Consider the following 23,420-nt stretch of genomic DNA (forward strand, 5'->3'; position numbering starts at 1 on the left):
TGAGTTTACCATTCCAAACTGCACACCAAGTTCCAGCGGAGAGCAGCCACCCTAACTAAAATACAGACCTGAAAGAGAAAAGAAAACAGTGAGCAAAAGATCTTCTTCCTTGTCCGAAAGGACGAGCCTCTCATTCTCCCTCACGGGCTTCCAACCCCGAGCAGTCAGCCCGGCGTGGCTCGGAGCGGGTCTGGTGGAGAGAGACAAACCCACGCAGGTAACCCGTGCGCTTGGGACAGCGGCTCTGACAAGCCTCTTCATCTGAATGCCTGCCTTTCTTCCGGGGCCAGCGCCTCCCGTGCCCTGGGCAGCTGACAGGAGAGAAGCCCGGTGCCGGTGTTCTTTCAACCTCGTTGAAGAAAACCGGGGTGTGTGTGTGTGTGTGTGTGTGTGTGTGTGTGTGTGTGTGTGTGTGTGTGTGTGTGTGTGTAGAAAAGCTTTGAGTGTGTAGCTTGGGTGGGAGATGCTTATCGCAGGATCCTTGCCAGAGATTGAAAAAGTGGGCCATGGCAGCCCGTGCTGGGCGCCGCCCTCTCTGCTTGTGTTTGTTTCACAAAGGAAAGGAAAGCCAGCGTCCGTGCCCCGCGCTCTCTGTGGGTGCGCACGTGACACCAAGGGCAGCCGGCGGGCCACGCTGGGGCCCCGCGTGAGACCCCCGTGCCGGGACCTCGCTGTCCCCACCGGGGGCCCAGGGCTGCGGCCGCACACTCTCAAGAGGAGGCGCTGTGCCCCTTCGGGGGAACGGTCACACAGGCATGGAAAGCGCTTTCCCCGGGGACTCTGCGCGGCGTAACCCCCAGGCTTCGGCATGGTGGAATCTTCATTCCGGTTGGGAAGCCGAGGTGCAGTGACTTCACGGAGCACCGAAGCGAGTGCCACGGCAGGCAGCCGGTAGACACTTCCTGGCTCCATGCTGATGGAGTCCAGTGACTGTGGGGAAATGGGGGGCGGGGGGCAGGCGGGATGTGACTCCAGAGGTTAAGCCGATGAGTTGGAATTTATAAGGGACAACCAGTGGTGTCTGGAAGAAAGGATATTTGGGGGCTGGGTGTGGTAGCACATGCCTGTAATCCCAGGGGTCAGGGAATTGGCAGTCAGATTTGGGAGGAAGAAAGGAAGGGAGGGAGGGAGGGAGGGAGGGAGGGAGGAAGGAAGGAAGGAAGGAAGGAAGGAAGGAAGGAAGGAAGGAAGGAAGGAAGGAAGGAAGGAAGGAAGGAAGGAAAGAGAAAGAGAAAGAGAAAGAAGGAAAGGCAGAGAGAAGGAAAAAGAAGAAAGGAAGGAAGAATAGTGTAGGGAAGGGAGAAGGGAGGAAAGAAAGGAAGGAAAGAGGAAGGAAAGAAGGAAGGAAGGAAGAAAGGAAGGAAGGAAAGAAGAAAAGAAGGAAAGAAGGATGAGGATTGAAAAGCTTAGTTTGATAGGAATAAGATTATTTCATAGGACTTAAGCTAAAACATATTAATAAAATTCATACAGAAACATTGCAAAAAAGCATTCATCATTTTCAATATTAAGCCATCATATTAAATTATTTACGGGGCTTGTTAAACCCATTACAGACATATTTATGTAGTTCTTGCAAGGTTCCTGACTCCACGCCAATTTCCAGAGACACAAAAATAGAAGGCGTGGTTCCTTTCCTCCAATAGTTTACGCTTTCAGAGGAAACAAATAAAAACAAAAGGCAATGGGGAATTCACGGAGAAAACAAAGCCCTTTCTGCGCACCTCAGGACCGGTGCCCGAGGACCGACAGGCATCTGGGCCTCGGACCGGACCCGGTGGCGATGAGCACGCGCTCTTCTCGTGTTCATTGTGGTTGTGGCCGAGAGCACAGACGGAGCGGGTGCACCGCGTCATCGTCCGAGAGCTGCGGGGAATCCTCACCAGGGCTGAGCTGCGGTCGTCGGCATGCAGGACTCGCTTCCCAGACCCGAGGCCGCACTGCTGCTGGGCGAATCTGCGTTGCCGCTGTGTGTGGAAATTGCAGCCCATCCCTTAAAGTGAAGGCATTTGGACCCCATGGAGACAGTGGGTGACTGCCCCACGGAGCCGGCCGAGGACTGAAGTTCCTCCCCGACCTGACACTTCCCGGAGTGGGGAAGCCCCTCCCGCCAGCTCGAGCGCACCCTGCAGTTTGGGAGTCACTGCCCGGGGCAGGAGGTTGAGCCACTCTCTCGGGACTGCGAGGCCCACCGTGGCCCAGGCCTGGGACCCTGTAGCCCCCTCCCGTGACAGCCTCAACCACCCATTTATGGACGAAAGAGAGGATCTGGAGCCGAGGACTTCTGTGAGTAATGAGTAACACCAAAGCAAACGCCCTTGGTGCTCCTTGAGCGTGGTTCATGCGAAGGTCTTACCATCCGCTCCCCCAAAGCGAGGCCCCCTCAGGCTTCGCCCAGAGCCTTGCTCCAGCCCCAACCTCACTCGTGTGTGAACAGAGCCTTTCACACACACCCAGACATCAACCGCCCTGTGTGCCCCTCAAAGCATAACAGCCAAGGTGAGTGCGTCATCAGGTGTCAGGCGCCCAATTTATCAAAGATTTTCCTTGTGTTATTTTTCCTTTATTTCTTCAGATTACCTTCTACTTACCACCAATAATTAGAGCCACCATGACAGCTGATAAAGTACAGCAAGTCAGAACATCCTTGGGAATTGCTAGGAAATAAAATGGAGAAAGACCTTGTCATTGAAAGGTTGCTTGTATTTAAGAGTGTTTATTTTAGTTTTTGAGTCCTTTCTTGGCAAGGTAGACTTTACTTTTTGTTGTATAGATAGGATTAGAAATCCAGAGCTGGGCCTGGGAATGTGGCTTCGTGGTACAGTGCTTGCCTAGCATGCCTGAAGCCTTGGGTTCGATTCCTCAGCACCACATACACAGAAAAGGCCAGAAGTGGCGCTGTAGTTCAAGAGGCAGAGTGCTAGCCTTGAGCAAAAAAAAGAAGCCAGGGACAGTGCTCAGGCCCTGAGTTCAAGCTTCAGGACTGGGAAAGAAAGGAAGGAAAGGAAAGGGAAGGGAAGGAAAGGGAAGGGAAGGGAAGGGAAGGGAGGGAAGGGAAGGGAAGGGAAGGGAAGGGAAGGGAAGGGAAGGGAAGGGAAGGGAAGGGAAGGGAAGGGAAGGGAAAAGAAAAAAAGGAAAGAAGGCAGGCAGGCAGAAATGCAGAGCTTTAGCTTTTCAAATTGGCAGGGAAGACGGCGGCTTGCTCTCGTTGGCGTGCTGGTAGCCTGTCCATTGCTGGGAAGCTTCAGGCCGGTGCCAGGTGTGTTAAAGGCACTGAGGAACGCAAGCTCACACAGCGTCCCTGGAAAGCAGACGGGCCCCGCCCGCCCCGTGCTGGGGGTGGCACTGAGAGCCGGCCTGGAGCCGGGGCCTCTGTTCAGCCCTCCCTTCCCACGTAGAGGAGGAGGCCGGGGAAAACAGCCATTCGCTGAACAGAATCGTTCATTACCACCGTGAGAGCTGCTCAGCTGCCGCCGACGAGAGGAGAGTCTCATTGTGCGAGCGAGATAAAAATATTGAGAGAATACCTAATTTTCTAAGGTATCATCACACCATGGCCATTTTACAGCTAATCTCTCTCCTCTAACGAACACGAGGTGGGAGGAGCCAAGTCCCAAGGTGGCCGGTTCCTGGCGAAACACAACTGACAGCATTGCCGTCTTGCTGCCAAAGCCCCACGGGCATAGATGTTCACGTTGCTGCGATCAGCGTCGCACGAGAGAATGTGCGGTCGAACGTCAATGCTCTTCCATTGCAACTGTACTGAGCGACCGTCTGCCTACTCAGCCTGCTTCTGGATACGCTACTTTCAGAAACCTTTGTTCCTCAATAGTTCCCTAGTCACTCTAGACAATGAGCTACTAAACATGACTCTGGGGCCCCGTGGTTCTAGTCTGCTGTTCCTAGAGAAAACCGAGACCAACCTGCCACTTGGCAGTCGTGACAGTGGCGGCAATCCTAGCTACTCCCCAGAGGGGAGAACGATGGATGACATGATAGGAAATGTTCTCAAGGGCGACATCTACTTCAGGAAGAACACAGGAGACGGATTCAGCCGGGACTGGGTTCCAATGATTAATTTTTCTCCCCCGCTCGCTCTGTCAGTGGAACGCATGTTCTTATTGTGCCCGTGGCAAGAATTAAGTTCATAAGAAATTTCAAATAACCTGCAGGAATGCAAACAAGGAATCGTGGTCTAAATGCCGCAACCCACGATGCTGGGTGGTGTGTCAGAGACGGAACCCAGAAGCCATGTGGCAGGACCCTTTGACATTCTCTTCCTCGTGGGCCTGCAAGGGCCGCGTGGCGACATAAGTAACAATATTCACCTTATTATACCGATGCGCACTTTCGCTTTGAAGGCTTAAATCGATTTGTTAGAGCGACCGTTGCTTGCAATGAAGACTCTGAGAATGAAACCATTTGGGATACCAGACTTCTGACGCAGAGGAACCAAGAAAGGCATTCATATCTAAGGATGCGAGGGCAATTAGAGTTCAAAATCCTTTCCTTTCCCAGCGAGGCACTTAGCCATCGCTAGCGAACAGTCCGAAGCGGCTGAGTTCTTGAAGAAAAGAGGTTTAAGGTCCGGCGCCAGTGATCCCGCCGGTGACCGGGGCATCTCTGCACAGGATGTGTTTCCAGGCCAGCATGCGCAAAAACCCCCTCTCCCAGGCCTCATTTCCACCCCTGCGGAGCTGGGCGCGTGGCTCAGGCGGTAAAGGGCCCGCCTAGCCAGCTCAGGGCCCCGAGTTCAAAGACCAGGAGCAGCAAGAGAGCGAGAGAAGCCGAGGGGGTTTGTTGCGCTTACCGGGTGGGAGGGCAAAGGCCCCGAGGCGGATGGCGGGCGGGGCGGGGAGTTATTCCACAGAGCAGACCTGGGGTCGGGCTTCTCCGCCGTCCCTCGCTGAGTCCCCGCGGGCGGGCAGGCGGAGTCGGGGCGCGGCGTTGCTTTGGTGAGCGCGCGTGCGTTGTGAGGCGTTTTCTCGTGCTTCCGCTGTGCACTTGCTTTGATAGTCTCTCTCGTCGAGATCCCCACTGCCTGCTGGGTCCTCCTGCTTTGCCATGGATGTGGCGGTGGGCGTCTTCCAGAGCCCTGCTTCCCGCTCACCTCTGTCCCCGTGCCGTGCCACGGGGACGATGGCCGGCCTTCCGCCTCCTCGCCGGCACTCGGCCCTGTGAGTGAGGTTTGGCTTTATTCCTGGCCTCACCCTTCGGCGATCCACTAACAATCCCCACCCCCACCCCTGACCCGTCCTCCCTTCCTCCTGCCCACCCCACCCACCCACCCACACACACACACACACACATAAATAGCCACATACACACAGGCACAAACAACCCGGGACTGTCCTCAGCTTTCAATCTCTTTCTTCGGAACCAGGGTCTCTTGCTAGGTCGCCGAGGCTGGTCCTGAACTCCAGGTCTCCCTGTCTCTGCCTCCCAGCGCCGGGATTAGGGGCGTGCAGAGCCACACAGGGCCCAAACACTCTTAAAGGGGAGCGAAGGAAAAGTACGGGGGCCCGGGGCCCGGTTCCTTAGAGCGATGTCCACACACCTCCAAGGCGACCCAGCCCTCAGGAAGAGGCTCACTTAATCTTCAAAATCATTGCTTAAGGGGGCTGGGAATATGGCCTAGTGGTAGAGTGCTCGCCTCACATAGGTGAAGCCCTGGGTTCGATTCCCCAGCACCACATATACAGAAAACGGCCAGAAGGGGCGCTGTGGCTCAAGTGGCAGAATGCTAGCCTTGAGCAAAAGGAAGCCAGGGACGGTGCTCAGGCCCTGAGTTCAAGACCCAGGACTGGCAAAAAAAAAAGAAAAGAAAAATTGTTTAATAAGTACTACTGTCTACTACTACTATAACTATAGAGAAGCCACTAGATGTTATAAACATCTAATTTTTAATGTAAGATTTTTAAAACTCTTTAAGATGAGTGTTTGTAAACTGCTCAGTATTCAAGCTGCTCCATTCATTCTGAACTTTGCGTTGAACGTCCTTTGTTCTCACTAGCCTTAAAACCTGAACCAATTTAATGAAGCTGGCTTTCCAGTATTTACCCTAAAGGCAGCTACTAAGTTATTAAATGTCAGATGCGATTTCAGTTGGACAAAACCTATAGTATTTTTAAGCAGTATCTTTTAAAAATAAGACCTCAAGAGAAAATGAGGCTCTCATGAAAAGTAAAGTCAAATGTAATATAAAGTAAGTTCAGGCCTGTGATGACTGGGACCCGTGTCCTCTAAAGACCTACGAGTGAGCTGGACATGGTGGCTCACGCCTGCGATCTCAGCTACTCAGGGGGCTGGGATCTGAGGAGCACGGTTCAACACCAGCCTGGCAGGAAAGTCCGTGAGACTCTTACCCCAACTAACCACAGAAGGCCAGGTGCGGAGGTGTGGCTCAAGTGGTAGAGTGCTAGACTGGAGCATAAGACTCTCAGAAACAGCACCCAGGTCCTGAGTTCAAGCCCCAGGACCAGCGCCACAAGACAAATTATTTTTAAAAAGCACAAAGGGTTGAAACCATGGCTTGAATGGTAGGGCACGTGTATGCCGAGTGTAAAGCCCCGGGTTAAACCCCAGCACCACCACAAACGAAAGGAAGGAAGGAGGGAGGGAGGGAGGCCTCACAGAGCAGAAGTGACTTCCTGCCAGTCTTCCTGTGGCCTAGAACGTCAGCGATGCTGGTGTGCAGTGTGGACTGAGCCCGAGTCTGCCTTCCTGCAGCCGCTGTGGGTGACAGCTCGTCCTGAATGCCACTCCTCCATGACACAGCCTCCAAGCAGCCACGCCTGCCACACTGGGGGTGCTGGAACGTTCGTGGCGGGTGAGACCGCTCCATCCGTTGAACCCGACGACACTGGGAATTAGATACTTTTACGTGATGATCGCGTAATGAATGATCAACACCCGCTGGGCGTTCTGGGCTCACATTTGTAACTCTAGAGACGCAGGAGGCTGAGGTCTGGAAGATGGTGGTTCAAAGCCACCCGTGGGAAGGAGAGTCCGCGAGGCTCCATCTATAAATTAACCGGCAAGGCTGACATGAGGGGGCTCTGGAAACCCCACCAGCCAGGCACTCATGGATGGTCTGGGGCCATCTCTCTCTCACTGAACCACGGAGTTTCTGGGTCCCCACCGCCTGTGGCCTGGGGGTTACAGGACAGGCCGGAAGCCAGCAGTTCCGGAAGCAGGGCTCAGCCTCCTTATCTAACTCGGGGGCGGGGTGGGGGGGTGGTTACTGGTCCGGGGCTGGTCTCCTTTCCACGACAGGCAGCTCTTCCTTTCCCTCTTCTTACTCCACTTACTGCCCTGTGCTTTAGGCCCGACCAGGTCTTGTGGTAGCACTCAGCACGGGGGAGACTGGACTCCTGCCCTGGAGACTTTCCCCTCTTCCCAGTCTCCCCCGGGGAGGTGGACCAAAGCCCCAGGACTTCGAGGAGCCAACCCCACCCCCGAGCTAACCCACGTGTCATTTCAGATTGAAAATGTGAAAGTCAGTGCTCTTTCTCCAGCATGTGCACTGCTGAGTGTTAGGCTCAGAAGGACCTGGGGCTGGCCGTTAAGACCGTGGCTCTGCTCACGCCCAGTACCTTTTTAGGACAGATGTAGTGGGGGCAGGTCCTCAAAGGGAAACGCTTTGGACAGCGACCCCAAATCTGCGATCCATCTACAGAGAGGGGGGCAGTGACCTGGCCCTAACCCTCCTCTCAAAGGTGCCGCTTAGGAAGGAGACTCAGCTGCTCCCTCAACAACGTTTGCAGACAGGAAGTGAGGCTGGAGAGGAAACTTCCACAAAAGCCCTTGCCTTGCTCACAGCTATGTCTGCATGGAGGTAGAGGCCCGCATCTTTAGCGGGAAAGCCAGTCTTCTCAGTACGCAGCAGCAAGCTAGAGCATTAGACACACAATCGTGTGAATCAAGTTTGGAGGCCCCTTTTGGGGGGAAGCAGAATAATCTACCACCCCACCACATGTGTGACTGCGCAAGTTTCCACCGCAGATTCTCAACCCCCTGTGCGTGTCTAACGTCTGGTTTAAACAGTTCGAGACCCCGTTATTGTTTTAAAACGCATGTGTGTTATGATGAATCTCCAACCTGAGGAAAAAGCAAAACTCCATGGTGGAGGTGTGGCTTAAGTGGTAGATCGCCATCTGAGCAAATGGGAGACCTGGAGTTCAAACCCAAGTACAGTGTGTGTGTGGGGGGGGGGGGGGCGATCTACCACTCAAGCCACACCTCCACCATGGATTTTTGCTTTTTCCTCAGGTTGGAGATTCATCATAAGACACATTTGATGATACTAAGGACACTATGTATGTAAGGTTTGCGTTTAGTTTCAGAAGTATTCTTAAATGCTAGCATGACTTTATAAGCTCCAAACACACTCAGCCTTGCTCTTATCGCCTGTCGGACAATTTGCACCCAGGACTGTCTGCAAGTCTGTCCAGCAGACCTGAAGGACCTCATCATCTGCACAGACTGTGGAGCGCGGGATTCCACCCAGAGAGCCATGCCCTCCTTCACTCAACAAGACAGTGGGAATGCTTGCGGGAAGCAAATGCAAGTGAATATTACAAACCGTAACAGTCTGTACCGTTAGAGCTATCATCTAGGAATTTAATCCTAGACTAAACAAATTTGATTGTTAAGAAGTTAGGTTCACACCAAAAAAACCAGAAGTGAAACTACGGCTCAAGTGGTAGAGTGCTAACCTTGAGCAAAAAAGCTAAGGGATGTGTCCAGGCCCTGAGTTTAAACTCCAATACTGGGACACAAACACAGCCTACCCAGGTTCAAGGACCCTTTAAAACATAACTATTTTTAAGTAGTGATTTATAAATGTTAGGAGGAGAAAACTTTTTTTGTGTGCTTAGCTATCACACTTGAGCTATGCATGCGTGTGTACGTGCATGCTGGTACCGGGGCCTGATCTCAGGGCCTTGTACTCTCACTTGGCTTTCTCACTGGAGACTGACGCTCTACCACTGAACCCCATCTCCACTTCTGGCTCTTTTATTGCAGACAAGAGTTTCACAGAGTTTTCGCCCTGGGCTGACTTTGAACCATGACCTTTATATCTCAACTGGCCGAACCCATTTTGTCTTTTTTGCTGGTTAATTGGACTGTAATCTCCTGGGCTTTTCTGCTCAGACTGACTTTAAACCTCCAGCTTCCAAATCTCAGCCTCCTGAATAAATAGGAGCGCAGTGTCAGCCACTGGTGCCTGGTCCTATTCTTTAATCATTGTCTGCACACAGTTTTAGAAAAAAAAAAAGATTTATTTCATGGTAAATTTTATAGGCATCAGAGCTTATTTTTAGAGCCCATGTGCCTATTTTTTTTTCAAAGAAGCCAGCCTACCATAGCTTAAACATTATATACAAATATAGATTTAAAACTAAAAAACTATGGATTTTAAGTTTAACTACTTTTAAAGTAAGAATATATGGTTACGTAGTTAAGATAATAATGCAACAATATTACCGTAACTATCTTTATTCTCAATTTGATAAAAAGCATTTTACATATACTTTACAGTATAAACAAATTAAGTGCTATATATTTTGTTTAGAAAGTGACATAAGTATTTCAGACATTATATAATTCAATTTGCACAAAAAGTAAATTTTCAAATAAACTTTGGTTAGTAGAACTGAAGAAAAAAAAGTTAGGTTCAAACAAGTGACTGAGAGAAAATATATCAAAAGAAAAGAACACCAAGACACGGCAGCCCATGCTTTTTTAGTATGTTTTCTCCCCTCTGGGAAAAGACATAAGCAAAGGTCATCTGGCTCTTCACCTCTGGCTCCTCATGGATTCATATCAGACACAGATATCTAGCTAATCTTCTTAAACTCCTAGCTCTCAACCACTCCAGAAACGCATAGCCAACGCCTCACAATGTCTAACTCACGTGTGACTTTGATGGGAAGCCAGGCTTCAGAACTTTCGATGGAAGCCCCTTCACCAGTTGGGGAATCAGTGATGGATTACCGTATCCCGCGTGCAAGGGACGCCAGTGAGAACTGGAGGAGCCAGGCCTGAGCTCCTCGCCGTAAAGTACCTTGTTTAACGCTCCTTTAATGAAACCCAATCGTGAAAATAATGAAAACAAAGAGGAAGGTCAGGTTACCGAGGCTCGGCCGCTTAACCTTCTATCTTGAATAACTCACCACTGGTGATTAAATAACCTGTGCTGTTTTTCTGGGAACGCTCCTGTCCATCGTCGGGGCTGTCGGTGTTCTCCAGATGTGCTATGCCAATCCCGGGGGGGGGCGGGGCTCTGGGGCCAGCTGAGGCTGCGTGAGGAGTCGGGGTCTCGGACGCTCGTCTCAGTGCCGTCTGTGTTGATTTGTGCCGCTTGCGCGGCACCGCCTTTAACGCCGGTTATTAAAGTCTCTGAAATGCCCGCGTGCGCCGTGTCCTTAAGATTCGTATTTCACAGGTGTTTCAGCCGCTCATCTCAACCAGAGCCCCGAGTGACCAGCACGGTGCTCTAGTTAACCCGGCTCGTCCCACCAATCTGCAGGAACTGATACGTCAGCGAAGCCGCTCTGTTCCGGCTGTTGCAAAAAAAAAATCGTGGCAGGATCTTAGCCAACGTGTTGTTCAGTGATAGTCGGGTCACGTTAGTGACACTTCAAGTGGATATGAACAAAATGTACCTCGCCATTCAGAATCTAGATTCATTTCTTTTCCCTGGGTAAATGAACGAAAGAAAGTTTTTCTTCACAAGTAGCAAAGAGGAAACTCTAGAAAGAAATCACTTTGAAGTGTTAAAACTTCATGTCGGTAATTAAACTTTAAATGAATAAATTTGTCTATAAGTTAGCGTTTCACACTAATTTGTACACTGAACACTTTTTTTCAAAAATATAGGCAATAAAATCAGGAAGAAATGACAGCAGCTACATCCAGGGAGAGAAACAAAGGCCGCAGTCATGCCCCCTTTAAATGAGCCATGGACTCTGGCATTTTAAAACAGCTATGATGCTGGTCATCTAATGGGCATTTTAAAGTACTTTAGTTATCTTTAAGTCTTTAAAGAAACTTAGCAAATCAAAATCATTCGATTTTGCTTTGTGGCACTCTTTCAAGGCAAATCTTTTCTTGTGGGAGTGGAATAAACACAATCCTGTCCAGGCTATGGAAGAGTAAGCCAACATGAAAAAGGTTGATTTATTTTAATAGAGCGATAGTTATTTTACATACATACTTTTCCTTCCTGGAGATTCTAAACCCTTTGCTTTGATCACTGCATACCGTATATGTATACATTTATAACACTGAGCACTGTGGGTGATGATCATGTAACGATTAAAGAGGTAAGATGCCATGGAAGTATTGAAAAGGAAAGCAGTAACTTCTCCGGTTATGAGATACTTAAATCATATTTTCTATATTGCAGTGCTTCTGCAGGCTGTCAATGGACGCTAGCACATCTCTGCCTGCTGAGATGGTCCAGTGAGAAGATGGTTTGGTGAGGAGATGCTCTGGGGACAATCCCAAATGGACCTGCGGCCTTCGCACCTGCTCCCTGGCTCCCGGTCTCCACGCATGGCGGCCAGGGTGTGGCAGGACAGGGCAGTGCCCGGGGGTCAGCTTATCCACACGCTCCTTGCTCAGGTGTTTAATTTATATGGACGCAGGTGGAGCTGCCCTTACCCAGCCCTCCGCACTGCTTGGTCTTTTCCCCAAACTGCTGTTTATTCATTAACCATTCCCCTGGCCTTGGACCACAACGTATTGACATACAGACTCTCAAAACACAATGTGCTGAAGTTAAAGGTAGTCTAAGAACTTACACCTGATATTCTTCATAAAAGTGTACCTGACTGTGAGTGATGCTGAACTTCTAAGACCCAATGTTCATTTAGAAACAAGAACTAAAGAATGAAGCATAGTCAAAATGAAGAATTGGGATTTCGACACGTTTCCAAACACCGTAATTTTTAAATGCCATTTTTAAAATGCAATTTTATTGTCTTTTTCACTTATTTTTTTCTTAAAAAGAAGACTTCTTTCAAGGTCTGAATCCTGCACTTTGAAAAAGAATTCATTTCAAGCTCTTCCCTCCCACCATAACCTTCTTTCTTACACCGAGAGCCATGAACCCCAGAGCTATGGTGTAATCTTGACACGTTGTCTATACCCAAGCCATAATACACAGCCAAGGAACTGATGATTCTAACTGCATAGTCACAGTCAGTACTGCACACCACCTGGCTGTTCAACACGGCGTGCATGCCCAATAGCCGTATTTCAGTACCAGGCATGGTGGGGTACACTGTAACCCCAGCACTCAGGAGGCAGAGGCAGGAGGATACAGAGCAGCCTGAGACACTGTAGAAGAAAGTGCCTCAGAAAAGAAAGGAAAAAAAAGAAAGGAAGGAAGGAAGGAGGGAGGGAGGGAGGGAGGAGGGAGGAGGGAGGGAGGAGGGAGGGAGGAGGGAGAGAGGAAGGGAGGGAGGAGAAGAAGGGAGGGAGGGAGGGAGGGAGGGAGGGAGGGAGGGAGGAGAAGAAGGAGGGAGGGAGGGAGGGAAGGAGGGAGGAGGGGGGAGGGAGGGAGGGAAGGGGGAGGGAGGGAGGGAGGGAGGAGGGGGGAGGGAGGGAGGGAGGGAGAAGGAGGGAGGGAGGGAGGGAGGGAGGAGAAGAAGGAGGGAGGGAGGGAGGAAAGGAGGGAGGAGAGGGGGGAGGGAGGGAGGGAAGGAGGGAGGGAGGGAGGGAGGAGGGGGGAGGGAGGGAGGGGGGAGAGAAGGAGCACACAGTAGAGGAGCACAGGCATTGCAGTGGGGTTCGAGGCGAGGCCCGAGCGACTGTCTGGCACTGTGGTGTCAGAGCACAGTGCGCTTACGTCTTCATAACGAAGCTGACTCCAGGTCAGCGTTCCTCCGCACGCTTCGCTTCGTGGCGAGGCCGTCGGGGCGTCCTTTCTCCCCACCCTCCACCCTCAGGGAACATCCCCAATCGGGCCGGGACTCCATTGGGAGCCAGTTCCCCCTTGGATCTCTCCTTCCTCTGCCTCTTCCGAGCCCGGGACCCCCACAGCAGGAAACAGCGGGTGTGCACCGGGGTGCGGCTGTCCCCCCAGGCAGGATGCAGGAAGGCTCCGAGCTGGGCTCTAGAAAGGAGAGGGGGCGCTCATGTCCTGTGGGGGGGCCTGGGCGGGGCGCGTGTCCCCTGCAGCACTGTATCTCAGGAGCTCCAGAGAAGGAAACTCCCCCATGAAGTTCAGGGAGTGCTGCCCCCCCCCGGCTGTTCCCAGGGGGGAGAGCAGCAGGCCCTCCCTCCCTCCCTCTTCCAGCAGGACACCGGTGCTGCCTTCGCTCGGAGCTGGGAAGAGCAGAAATCGTTCCAGCCAGGCTGGGAGGGAAGCGGCCCTCGCCACCCCCCGGTGGGAACAGCTGCTCTGTAATGCGGGGGGGGGGGGGGGGGCAGGATGATGGCTGAGACAGCCCGGGTTCCCACGTGGCGCTGCGTTGGAGTCAGAATCATTTTTAGACTCCATGTGGCAACACGAACGGGAACCGAGGCTCCGGGAGGGTCGGATTCCTCCCTGGGAGTGCTAACCTTGATTTGCGGTGAGAAATGAGCACATGTATGTGAAGTGCACGTCTCAAACACGCTCCCACCCCGACAGGGCCACTAATCACCCCAGGACTGGGTACACCGGCCATCTGGCACCCCCAGAGTCACCCTCTGGCTGCCCCCTCTCCCCCGGCTCATTTCTAGTCCTTCCTCAGGGCTAACTTGCAGGCAATCAACCGTGTTCACCTAAGAGTTGCAGGAGACCAATTGAGCATATGCTTTGAAATTATCAGAGGGATCGTCCTAATACAAGGCGGAATCGACTGTTTCTACCATGTCCGTTTCTTCACCTTGTGAAGGTGCAAGGGCAACTCTATGATTTCTGTTGTAGCGTCTGAGCTTGTCACACAACTCTTCGGGAAGGCAGAGTAGATTAACGACATTTGTGTGTGTGGGGGGGGTATCTATCTTTATAGCCATTCATAAAGAGATGATCTATTTTCTCTAATTTAGAGGATTAGACAGCTTAACCATGGATTTAAGGAGCCAGTACACGGGCTTCTGAAATAGAAGAGAATTATCAGCACGTTATCTCCATTAACTGTCTCCCCAATAGTTCAGTTCTTAATCCAAAAGAACACAGCACGCTTCCTATTAGTGCCACAATTAATTATCCAGCAGCAAGATACTACTACAGGGAAGGGTTTGGTAACAAAGGATCTTTATTTCATCCTCAGAACCTCTGAGTAATAGGAAATTTCGGAATTGCCTTTTTGAAAGTGCTCGTGTGACTTCATGTGTCATTCGTGGCTCCAAACACACACCGGGAGCCGCCATGAGCCCCAGGGAACAGGGCGGAGTCTTGGAATAAGACATGAAAATAGGATGAAGCGTCATGGCATGGTGAATTCCTTCCTGTGGAGGTATCAGACACTGAGAGGCCTAGAAGCTTCTTCACAGAGGTGGGCCAGGCATTGGGGGGCTGGAGGGGGGGCTCTGGAGTTATCCCCTGCCCCGCGGTATCCATGATGTCAAAGGCTAGCTTTGCATTAGACCTGCGTTGCCCCGTCATTTATCCCAGTGGAAAGGCCTGGTAAAACACAGCCAGGCTCTGAAATGAATACTGACCTATTACCCAGAGATTCCCTCTCCCGACAGCCTCTGCGCACATCCTGGAAACACACCGTTGCTCTCCACGTGCCCGGCCTCCGGTTCGGAGAAGACACACACCTCACCTAAGAAAAGACAGGATTTAATTAGGAGTTTTATGGCAGATCTTCACCACGGTGTGCGACAGAAAGTTATGTAAGGAACGGAAACACAGTTGCTATAGGAACCACAATTTAGTATGTGTTATTGGACAAAAGCTTTAATTGTATTCAGGTAAACTGTATTTTGCAAATAAGTCCAAAAGAAAAATCTTCAGAAGGGTTCAGTGACCTTAAGAGAGCAAATTCTGTACAGAATTCAGCTTTGCTCCAAGATGTAGTCAAGAAAAGATCTGTTTCATAAATCTAAGAGGTCAACCGTGATCATAGTAACACAGTTCTCAACTGCATCCATTCAGTTATTTTGGATAAAAATATTGTATTCATTAATGAAGGGAGGTCCTATACAAAGACTGCATCCCAGGACTGGGAATATGGCCTAGCGGCAAGAGTGCTCGCCTCGTATATGTGAAGCCCTGGGTTCGATTCTTCAGCACCACATATACAGAAAATGGCCAGAAGTGGCACTGTGGCTCAAGTGGCAGAGTGCTAGCCTTGAGCAAAAAGAAGCCAGGGGCAGTGCTCAGGCCCTGAGTCCAAGGCCCAGGACTGGCAAAAAAAAAAAAAAAAAAAAGACTGCATCCTAATACTAAAACTCAGATCCCTATCACTTATGTTAAAGGCTGCTACCTAACTCTTTAGACTCCACTTGAAATTCACTGCAGATAACGAAGTCTATTTATCCTATCTGACAGAAGAAAAGGAAAATAAAAACACAGGAGAATACTGTCAACATCCAAAGCAAGTCAGCCTTGAGAACTAAAAGAAGATAATTTAGGCAGTCAGAAATGTTTCTTAATATATGAAAAATAGTATTTTTCACTTTAGGCAATATCTTTCCAAAATGGATCATTTTCATCATTTTAAAAAATCTGTATATTCAATAGCTAAACAGAAGTACTCTTTGCAAGGCTATTTTCATTTATTTCTGCTCTATTACAGACTGCATTCAAATGATTCAAGACTGTTGTTAATATCAAAATGTCAATCCACTCCCTCTTATGCCCTAATTTAGGCTAGAACAAACTGGTTTTATTGCTTGTGAGTATATAGGCTTTTAGTGAATGCAAGCACGGGGCTTTTTAATCTATGCATTAAGGTGCTACTCTTCTGAGCAACAAGTTTAAAGAACAAAAAAAGTAATCCTGTTACATAATGTAAACTAGAGTTTATAACAGAACTTAACATGATTACTACTTTTTGAAAATGATTATCCAATGGTAGTTTTTTTCCTTCCTTTCGCCCTTCCTTCCTTCCTTCCTTCCTTCCTTCCTCCCTCCCTCCCTCCCTCCCTCCCTCCCTCCCTCCCTCCCTTCCTTCCCTTCTTTCTTTTCTTTCTTGTGTAGGTTATGGGGCTTGAACTCTGGGCCTGGGTGCTGTAGCGCTCTACCACAGTGCTGCATCCGGTTTTCTGGTGGTTCACTGGAGATCAGAGTTTCAGACTTTCCTGCCCTGGCTGGCTTTGGACGGATCCTGAGATCTCAGCCTCCTGAGTAGCCAGGTTTACAGGTGTGAGCCAGTGCCTGGCTCCCAAAGGCAATTTTCAAAGGGTGGAGTTAATCCCACTGAAAACACTACACTGGCGATCATTCCCATGCTACAAAACATCCATTCAAATAGTGACCTTGCAAAAACAAATTTTTTTTTACAATGAATTTGTTTTCTTGGCTCCCGTGATTCATAATCAAACGTTTTCCCACTCACATCTTCGTCACCACCACTGGGGTAGGGGGAGGGCGGTGGCATGTAGTGGGTAGACAGCCAGTCTGCAGCTGGTCATTCTGAAGTGTCCGCGGGGATCCCATCACACAACCAATGGGCCTGCCCAGGCCGGGGGACCGTGGGACCCGCACAGTCAGGAGGTCCAGGCCACCAGTTCCGCGGTGACCCCAGGTCTGTGCGGAGCCGCGACCCCCCTCCTGCCCCTCGCCATCTGAGGCCTTCACAAGCTCCCAGAGACGAAGCTCCCGCCATCCCCGGTGCTTCCGCTCCCTCCACGGGAAGCCTGAGCTGGCTGGACGGGGAGCGGGGCCGCCAGACGTCATTTCCTACCCCAGCACAAGTAAGGAGAAAGCGTGTGACTCAGCCCCGCAATCGCTGCCACTCGGGGGGCGGAGAGCTGAGCACCCAGGTTGGAAGCTAGCCCGAGCAAACCCATCCCGGAAACTCTTATTTCCAATTAACCAGTAAAAAGCCAGGAGTAGAGGTGTGGTTCAAGTAGCACAGCAGAGGGCCAGACTTGAAGGAAAAGCTAAGCAAGAGCATGAGGCCATGAGTTCAATTCCCTGTACCAACACACACACACACACACACACACACACACACACACACACACAAAAGAAAGAAAATACAGGTTGAATGCATGGCTAAGATGATTAAACTCAACACCAAGAACTCTAACCTCAAGACTTTCTAGAGGTAATAAATAACAAGGAAAGTAAAATCAGAAATAAACGTGTAGTTCTATTATCTACTTAAAATGTGTGTAGAAGACATGTTAATACAAGCACTAAACCTATAGATACATGTGAAATATATATATAACTGAATTATGGCAGATCTAGTGAATTAAATCACAACAGACATTATAGATTTTTTTCTTGATACAATTCAATATAATGTTAAAGAGATTATTTCCACTATCATAGCAATACTAATACTTACAGTAGTATCAAAATATTATGAAACGTGACTTAAATTTAGGAGACCTTTTTATAAATGCTCAGAGATCCACTTAGTTAAGCTATAAAACTTCGAGTAATAGATGTGCATTTCATAAATGATTCCACGTTCGTTGTGTGTAGAAACAGACGCTGTTCTCACGTTCCCTCAGCCCGTCCTGTAGCTTCCTGCACTTGGAAAGCCTTGCATTTCCCTCTGCGGTCAGTCTGGTGGACTTCTTCCTGCAAACCAGAGGCGACCGCCACAGGGCCACCCTTCTGCCATTCGCAGAGTTCTGCGGCAGTCCTTATTTTTACCTTTCCAGCTCGCTACCTAGCATCTTTCTCTCTGAGCTGGTTACCTCCCTCCAATAATTACTGAAGAGACTCTGTGGCTGGGAATGGCGACCAGCTCAGGAACCTCACAAAGCACTGCCCCCCCCCCCACGCCCAGGGCGCTGCTTCTTGACATGAGGAACCGGAGTTGCCGCCACCGTCTCCTTCTTTGCAAATAGAACCTAAGCGGTCTTTTCCCATGTTTCCTCATTAAAAGGGGAAGGGTCACAGTAAAAACAATTCCATTAGACTTTTTTTTTCTCTCCATTTTCCCCTCTTTGACACGAACACGTAGGGGTTAAATGACTGACAATTTCTGAGCACTGTTTTAGCTCATTCCCAACGGGGAAGCTAGAAACGATTTGCAAATGAACAAAATCATAGGTCTACCACAGACAGCAGAACGCTTGTTCTGTAAACTTCACGAGACCCATGTTTATTTACAATAGTATGCACATACCTGTCTGCAAAAGACCCAATTTTCAGCACGTTTATCTGCTGCTCCCTGGCAGACGAACCTGCAACCTCAATTACGGCACAAGACACCGCCATGTGCTTCTCCATAGGCCACTGTTGTGGAAGTTTTGCTAAGCTAAAGGCGAGTGGTCACTGAAGGCTTAAACCGAGCAGTGTGTGCCAGCAAACGGCTGTTGAATAATGGCTGAAGCACTTTCAGTGATGTTTACAGAGCTATTCCACAGCAGACATTCTCTTCTTCACCAAGGAGCACCGCCAAGCCTCCGTGTGGGCACCTGTAGTCTCAGTGGCACCGACTATTTCTTTTTTTCTATTTAAAAGGAGAATTTTGCTGCCTGTGCAATGTTTCACAATTACCACGAACAAGCAAGCCATACATTTCCAACATCTGACAAATTCAGCCTCCATCTCAAGAGATAATTCATTAGCAAAAGAGTCAATTTTGTCAATTGAACAAGAAAGAATGATTTTTTTGTCCAATTTACAAAAAAACAATCAATGCTTATAACCCCCGGGGCAGAATACATTTTGCTTTTTCTGTCTGCACAACTTTTCTATTTCTGCTTCTTGAGACAATTTCACTAATTAAGGCTTTAGAACTCTCCATTGCTTAGTTTTTCATTCTCTTAACAAGTGAAGAAGTTCTATCTTAAAGGACACTACCAGTGTTAGGACTAACGATTGCTGGATTATTTTAGATGTGGCAGGGAACTCTTCCTTACGGGGAATTGTTTAAGTAGATGATTCTAAAGTAAATACGATTTGAAATCAGTTTGACAAAAGCAAGGAGTAGTAATCGAGAATACACGGTCATAGTCACAAAGCGACATGTGTGAGAGAAAACCTAAGTAAGCGTCAGTGTGATGACACAGGCGCACACGCCGTCACAAGTCTCAAACGACCGGCCATGAGGCTCTGAGTTCAGCCCCCTGTACACACACACACACACACACACACACACACACACACACACGTATCTGGAATGGAAAACATAAAGATCATGGTAATAAATCAGTTATGAAGAGGAGAGACAAAAGCATACCATTCTGCAAGCAGTGTTAAGCCTCTCTTAGAACAGCCTGACTGACTCAGTGACAAGTCACGCATCCCATCAGCAGAATTATTCAGCCACCACAGCGCGTCCTGAACTGCTGAACTCTCAAAGTGAGTCGGCAAAAGAGGGCATAACAAAACACAATTTTTTTTGTCAAAAAATATTTATTGTCATTATGACTTCAAAAGCAAGCAAATTATCCAAGTCCAGAAAGTACTCAAAATGAAGAAGAAGGACTGAATAAGGTCCCTTCTCACCCCCCAAAAGCACATTACTGGAACATCCGACTGCTGATTACTTTCTCAGCCCGTAAGCTCACACCCACTGTCGACTCCTAAGGGAAATTTAAAATGAGTGAGGAACCCAGTATTTGCCAGATCTCAAATCACTGTTTCTTTAGAAATCCCCTACCCCAAAATAAAAAAAAACCAAAAACAACCAAACAACACAAACCTGCCTTTAAAACCTAGGCCTGTCACTTAAGAGCTCTGCAAAGTTACCAATGGGGGGGCGGGCAGGGGGAGGAAACAAGGCGCAGCAGAGGCTCGCTGTGTGCTCTTCCCAGGATGAGAACCAACACACCGACACACCAGCCACCCCCCCCCCCCCCGCCCAGCCCCTGAAAGCTCGGGTTCACACGCGCTTCCTAGGACCCAGTCCGAACATTCAGGTTCTCTGATGTGCAGAAGCCTTGCTTAGCAGCAGGAAGAACTGAAATCCTTGCCTCTTAATTTTAAAGTAAAGGCAACCATTTTTAAACACTCCCTTTTGTCAAAGGTATTTATATCAAGACATATATATATGTGTATATATATATATATATATATATGTCTATGGTAACCAGTGGGAAGTGTCTTCTAAATGAACACTAAGAGGCAATCAAGTTGTCCACGAACAGCATGGAAATAATGAAGAACTCTCCCTGCAACCTGCACAGCATAGCTGGCCGGTCTCGGTGTGTGGTGTAGCAGAGCCTGCGGGCTCTGTGGCCGTGGAAGGAAGGGCTCTGGACATGTGCACGTGGCCCTCCCTGGCAGTGTGGACACCAGACACAACCACCCTCCGTAAACAGGCCAGAGCGGAACGTGAGACGCCACACTCCAAAGCCACTGGGGAGGGAGGGAGGGAGGCGGAGGACTGACCTCGGCTGGGGCCGGTGGTCTGAGGACCTCTGGACTGTATCCGACCAGGACGACGGCAGAGACTTCACGGATACTCAGTGGACATTTCCTTACAGGCGCTCGGTCTGCCCCGCAGTCTGTTAGACCCCGAATCTACTGATAGACCCAACTTCTTCATCCTGGACAAAACGTACGTCGCCAAGCGTTTCCCAATGAAGCAACCGTGGGGAGAGGTGGCTGCTATCCTCCCGCGAACGCGGTAACCTCCAGAGGAAACCCCGATTCTTCCTCCCCGAGCCTGGATGCATTCTAGGGGCGGTGGAGAGCTGGGCACAGGCAGACCTCAGCCCCCTCAGCGCGCCACTGGAGGAGGGCCTTCAGAACCCCGCCAGCACCTGCCAGGCACCCGGCTCCGGGATGTGACTCCGCGGGGCAACACGGAGACAGAAGTGCGCGGGACTTTCCCCGGGCTGCTACCAAAGAGCAAGACACTCCTTTGGAATGACATGAAACCAGGAAGGCCGTCAGGGACCAGAAGGAAAGGCTGGGGAAAGACAGCAGGGGTCGAGTTTAATTGTCAGCCTTTGATCTCCCAGAAGGCACCCTTCCCGCCCAATTTGTTTTGACAGGTGACGCCTTGCCTTACACGCATCTCTTCCCCTTGGGACTCCCTCCCTCCCTCCTTCCCGACGCCTCTCCAGCCTGCCCAAGCTTTGGTTCCCCTTGAAACAAATGTTCTTATCTCTTCACGCCATAATGCTAAGGAGGCCCTCCTAACCACACAAGGGGACCTATTTCTGACAACCTTTTTCATAAAAAATAAAAAGTTCCCCAAATTCCAATCTCCCTTAGAAAATAATGGGGTAAATACAGAGGAAAAGGGGGGGGGGGAATTACTATTTTCTTGGTCTAGGTACACATAAAATTACTTAAGTTGAGAAACCAGAAGTGTTTATTACACAGTACTGAGCGAATGCGTGTTACAATCTTCCTGTCAGCCTAGTCATGAAGAGTTGTGTGGCAAGCTGGCTGTGGGCCCCTAAAGCTACTTCATTCCTTCTTTTCCACGTTGGAGTATTTCCTGACAGAGCACACACGTTTCTTTAGCTACTTATATACTTGTAGCATTTTTTGGCAAAGTTTTCCAAGCAATAAGAGAATCACCGAATACATTAAAAAAAAATCCTTCTGAAAGTGCTCGACACATCTGTAGCCGTCAACACTTTAGACCCACTGAAGCAAATTGCAAGCACCGAGTTAACCAAGGCTTGCTCTGGGCGGTTTGTTCCCGCATTTGGAATTCTGTCCTCCAGATGTGTTCAAGGTTCCCTTAGTGAGGTCAGAGCGGTACCAGAGCCATCTGCACCTCCCTGGAGTAGGAGGTGACATTGGGGGGGGGGGAGGCGGGAGGCTAAGGCAAGGCATGTTGATCCAGCCTTAAAGAATCAGCGGACACTGAGGCCTGTAAGTGCCTTCGGGTTCATCGCGGGACTGAAACCCTTTGTGAGAACTTGAGACTTCTACCTTGCTTCCTAAACCTCGGGTTTACGTGGAGGACTCCCGGGGACCCAGACGGACACTGCCAGCATATTCTGCAGAAGGGTTTGTACCTCCAACCACCTCCTTAACAGGAAAAAAGGAAAGGGTTCACACTGCCTCCTACTGTCCGAAAGGAGAACTTACACGGTCAGCTACCAGCCTAGTCACTGGCCTAAGAGCCCAGCTACTGCCCCGTGTCAGAGGAGTAGAGCAGGAGAGCTGTTTTTCTCTCTCACACCTAAGGTCTATTTCCAAGCAAAAGCCTCGACGGGGCAGCACATACAAACACACTACAAACGGCACAACCAGCACAGCTTCCTCGTGGAGCCCTGAGCAGATGTGACACACCAGCAAGCAGGGGCAGGAAGACGGACAGGGTGGCTCTCTCCTGACAGATGTGCATGGGGGCAAGGCCACCGTCCCGTCTGCATGAAGTAGAAGCCCAACATGCATGAAGGAGCCACTTCCACCTCCAGTCAGGGGGATTTGCTCATCTTCACACGCTGGCAAACAACTCTTACACACGACCCTGTAAAAACCACAGCCAGGATACTAAGCCACCACGACCACTGAAAACCACAGCGTAAGAAACAGAGAGAAACACAAACCGGAGCTGGGGGGGGGGGTTGTTTCTTTAAAAATTGGCATTTTGTATGAAAAGTCTTGAACATTAGAGGAGGGTAATGAAAAGAATGAGCATTTGCGAGAGTTCTCCGGGGCGGGCGCTGCTGCACAGATGCCCAACACATCTGGAAAACCACATGAACGGGGAGCTAGATACCTGAAATTGGAACCGAATAAGGCAAAAACGAAAAATCGCCAGCGGCGGATATCACAATGTAAAGGCTGGGATGGATACGGGGTTTCAATGGACACCAGGCTCCTAGGAAAAGGGTTTGGGGGGAGCCCCAGCTCCCCCGCCCCCCCAAGGGAAGTCCCCGGGCTGGCTTGGCACCGGCTGAACAGCTGGGTTCTGAAGGCACTCTGCAGATACAGGGGTGCTGAGGGCCCTGAATCACACTGACAAGGTCTTCCTGTTGCGTTTGTAAAAGCTAGTCAGTACACCCATTTAAAAAAGAAAGGAAAGCTAAATTTAACACACGCGCATACACACACACACACACTAGTACATACAAAAATGTGCAGACCTGTAACATGTTTCACAGCTGATTAAAAAAAAATACTACCATTCTCCCCAACTCCCCTGTGATACAGTAGGTAAACAAAATAGATTTCTTTTCTTCCACAAATAATCAGCAGACACTTTCTGGCAACCACACGGCTCTGGCATCAGTGTGAACAGCCTCTCCCTCTCCCCCCCACCCCACCCCCCCACGTTTCTTGTGCAACACTTCAGGCCGGATACACTGTCACGAGACCCCACTTTGCATAGACATCCGGCGGATCGCGGCCCTTTCCACGCGTGGGGTGG

The 23,420-nt window shown here is 49.8% G+C and overlaps 1 long non-coding RNA gene across 1 annotated transcript; it reads right to left on the reverse strand.

Annotated features, from left to right (window-relative positions):
* Positions 1 to 17,333: 17,333 nt before the first annotated feature.
* LOC125352048 lies at positions 17,334 to 23,295 on the reverse strand. The gene is made up of 3 exons (XR_007211088.1): positions 20,122 to 23,295; positions 19,248 to 19,251; positions 17,334 to 17,345 (listed from the first exon to the last, which is right to left on the reverse strand). It is a non-coding gene; the product is annotated as an uncharacterized LOC125352048 (long non-coding RNA).
* Positions 23,296 to 23,420: the final 125 nt, after the last annotated feature.

Source organism: Perognathus longimembris, chromosome 5 (genome assembly GCF_023159225.1).
Source record: "Perognathus longimembris pacificus isolate PPM17 chromosome 5, ASM2315922v1, whole genome shotgun sequence".
Taxonomy (NCBI): domain Eukaryota; kingdom Metazoa; phylum Chordata; class Mammalia; order Rodentia; family Heteromyidae; genus Perognathus; species Perognathus longimembris.